Source organism: Populus euphratica, unplaced genomic scaffold (genome assembly GCF_000495115.2).
Source record: "Populus euphratica unplaced genomic scaffold, PopEup_1.0 scaffold330.1, whole genome shotgun sequence".
NCBI lineage: Eukaryota > Viridiplantae > Streptophyta > Magnoliopsida > Malpighiales > Salicaceae > Populus > Populus euphratica.
The window spans coordinates 101,252-105,577 of NW_011500217.1; positions in this window are offsets into that span (position 1 = coordinate 101,252).

Sequence of the window (4,326 nt, forward strand, 5' to 3'; positions counted from 1 at the left end):
AGAATAAAAAAAGTATTCATTATGTTGATAAGCAATTGATAATCATGTATTATACGATGTGGATGGTCACATGCATGAGACAACTTGGAAAAAACCTTGTAGGTTTGATGTAGTTTTATTGTATTATTTTGTTTTTTTTTAATTTTTTTAATATTATTGTAATTCCCTTAGCATATATCAATGATATATTACTGTTAGTGTTTATTGATGAATTTAATAAAAAAAAATTAGTTAATAACTATCACAACAATACACCAACATAAAAAAACCATATTTTCTTTTAGAGTCGTCAATTTTTTGATAGTGACATGCCTACAAAACCTTACACATCCAACTTGCTAAAAAAACCCTACTCGTGTAGGTTTTATGCAGTCCAGGCGCACATGGTACAGTAAAAAAAGGATGGACACACATGTGAGATTTTGCGTCAGGAATCGGTTCCTTATAATGCACATCCATAGCCGAATTCTTTTGTTCCTCGTATTTGGTTCCTTCTTTGCAATAATTCAAAAGCAACAGGGAAGATTCACAACCAATATATGCCACCCTTTTGTCCATCCGCCCGTCCATTAACTTGAGTGTATATACATGTGCTCGTTCGTTCGATTCTGTCCCTGTGACAGCCTGCCACGTCTTCTAACAATATGATCTCCTTGAGAGATAACCGACAAGTATTCTAGCAAAATCTTCTTTGTTTATCATGAGAAGAGAATGTTCCAAACAATATCTGATTGCGGCGGGCCGACGCTGGACTGAGTGGGCAGCTGTGTTGGATGGGTCAGATTATGAACAGAAGCAATAAAAAGAACATGACACGTTGGAGTTTAGGCTTCCTTCCTTCCCTTGGGACAGCAACTGGAACATGTTCAATACTGACGTTGAGATTGAGATTTCATCGCTAAGCAAGTACACTGCTACTTATGCCGTTTGAACGAAGGACGATTACAATGCTCAATCTAACGTTTAGCTTTCTTAATTTACAATGCTATGGCGAAAGTGTTCAACGCCAGACAGACATAGGCTCGCGCTGTTGCTTGCTTGTAGACCCAGGGCTCTATACTTAGGGATCCTAATCACCATTTTCAACCAGACATTTTGAATATTCCGCTCATAATAAAATAAAAAAAAATTGAGAAAACCTTACTCAATGTCGCGCTCTTTATTCTCTGTTTGTGAAAGCTTTTAGAAGTGGGCCCCTTTTTTATTTTCGAATATTCTCTTCAATATCACTACATTAATTAGCTTCAACGAGGATTTTTTCATCCTTACAGATGAACTTGGAAGGATATGATCATTGTTTTTAAAACAACCAACCACGATTAAGTGTTAGCGGCTATTAGTTGAAACTAATGAAGGAATGAGAAGAAACCCTACCGCCTTACGTGTATGCTGCTATATGTCATTTACATTTAAGTACACAACTCATATGGTAAGTCCTGTAATATTATAGCTCAGGTAAGAGATACAATTCTTTCTATCTGTATTGATATGTAACCTATACTGTGCAGGATACATTGAAATTGATGGTGGACAAGCCTCTACTAGTGCAGGAGTAAGAGTCGGCCAGGGTCCCATGGCTATTTGGACATTGGTCTACGGCCTTCGCTTAACAAAAAAAAATCAAGAATAAAATATATTTATCATTTATGTTTTATAAAATGAAGACTGTCTCTGCTTCATGAAAGGTTTCGAATACAAAATAAAGATGGTTCATGACCCCACTTGCTTGATGCCGTATATATACGGTGTCGCAATGATTATTTAACCTAAAAAATTATATATATATATATATATATATATATATTTATCTAGTAAAATATAAACAAAAAATGAATTATTGTCATTTATCAAGAAAATATAGACTAGGAGCCTATACCTACTACTCTAATCACTAGGAATTCTGACTGGTCTTAGAAATTAAATACGGAAACTAGTTGTGTAAATTAAAGGTTTTAACACCCTAACTACGCCCTACTTAAGGTAAATTGTATTGTTTTATTATTTGATAAAATCTAAAGTCTTGTCGTGGTTTCTAATTATTGATATGTCTAAATTTCAAGAAAAACTCTCCTTAATAAGGAGGTTCTTATTTTAATGGGGTAGAACCTGACAGCTCTAGTGCCTGAATTTTTTTTTTAATATCCAGCATATGTATTATATGTAATGTTGTACCCTAGATACTAAAAGACAAACAAAATAAATTTTTTGTTGTTTTTGAAATTTTGGCCAAAGTTCTTGTGACTTTAATAAACTAGTTATTAAATCCAAAATGCATGCTAAAATATATTTTTTGGTGTATGAAAAACATAACATGATTTTTTAGCTTTGACACACAAAAATTTTTTTTTTCAAATTTTTTATATTTTTTGGGAAGTTTTAACAAAAACTTAGAATTTTAATATTGGATTTTGTATTTTTATAATATAAAAATACTAACCGATATTAATCAAAATAACATAAAAACTACGTAGGGAAATTGTAAAATTCTCGAAAAAAAAATATTTGTGAATTTATTTTAAAAAAACTAGGTTAGACCTGGTTCATCCTTTCTGGGTTAGGTCGGATCTGACCCATCTATTGTGGGCTTGGCTAATGTCTCGATCTAAGCCTAAATAGGCTGGTTACTGTGCATCAGCACGATAACCAGCCCACATTGCATTTTGTAGCAAAACGTGAATTATTCACGCTCTGCATGCAAATGCATCAGGGGCTGAGTAAAAGGGAAGTAAACAGGACACCAAGGCGTTACCTGGGGTGACGTTAAGGCGGTGCTATTAGTGTTAGAGGTTTTGTGGTCGTGGTCATGGTGTTAGCGGCCGACGATGCTTCTCCTTCTCCATTTTCTTCCTTTCCCTCCTTTGTTTTTTCTTTCTTTTTCTTTCCTTTTTTCTCGTTCTCCTCCCTTATGCCTGTTCTTTGCCTCTATATTTATAGACAGAGAAGGGTGGTGAAAATGCCCCGCCTTTGTCCAATCAAGGGACAAGGCATGGTGGACGGGGTGCTAGTTAGGGCTTATCCCTTCCTTTTTTCATCAATGGTAGGCCACAGGTCAAAGCTTAGGCAAGTGGCGGCTTTAGGTTAGTGTTTTTTTTATGTTTAGAAGAGAAAGGGAGGTTGGTGAAAAGGAAGAAAAAAATCTTCTTCTTCCCTATTTCACATGTCTAGTGGAAAAAGAAGACCCACAGTGCCATTCAAAATGACACTGTTTCAGACTTCTTCTTCTTTTTATGTGAACAATGCATGAAACGATGTTATTTTGAACAAAACACATTGTTTCATTTAAAAGGAAAAGGTGGTAAAAAATGAGTTAGAGTTCACATTGGTCCTTAATTTGTAATTTGTTCAATCAAGTCTTAAAATGCAATTTTGATTTAAAAGTCAATGAAATTGCATCCCTGCCAAAATCAAACAGCGGCTTTAAAGTTTGCCGCCTTTTTCATATTAGTCATTCGTCTCGTATTAGTGCAATTTGACCCTCAATTGTGCAATAAACTTTTAATTTCTTCAATTTGACCCTTGATTCGGTTTAATTGCAGTCCCTCTATTTAAGCGTGTTTTTCATTTTGATCCTTCATTGTGGATTTCTTTAACTAAGTGTCTAATTGGTCATCAAAATTTAATATTTATGCAATTAAGCCCCTGATTTGACCAAATTAACTCTTAAAATTTATATTTTGACCCCAGAACTTGAATTTCTTCCATTTTAAGCCAAATTAACTTCAAAATCAATTTTTCTTCCAATCAAACCCTCCATAAATTTAATTAAACCTTTAAAACAATTAATTGAGTCCATAAATATTTGATTTCAGACTTTTTTTCCTTAAAATTGAATTTTCTTTGTCAACAAGGCTTTCATCAGTTAATAAAATACTGTCAAATTTTAATTTTTATATTTTTGAACCTCCTCAACCAATTTTTAACCATTTTTAAGGTGCTTTGGTATCTTTTTTTATTGTTATATTTTTTAATAATATTTGTTTTGTATTTTTCTCTTTATTTCTTTCTACTTTTGAATTTTTTTTCTTTTTACGCGGGGACCCAAAAATGGGTTATGATGCTTGACATGTATACAACATAATAAAAAATATTTTAAAAGACTATTTATAATATTTTCCAAGGCTCCATTCACCTTAAATCAACTTTAGTAGGATTCAATGTCTGCGTTGGTTTAGAACTTCATTTACTAACATCCATATGTAAGCTCATGTTGGAAGGCATAACATGCAGCTTGTCTTTCAATTAGAAACTAAGAGCAACTAAGGGCTTTGGTAAATGTGTTCATTATCTAATTAGGTTGCATAATACTCCTAAAAATTATGGTCTTCC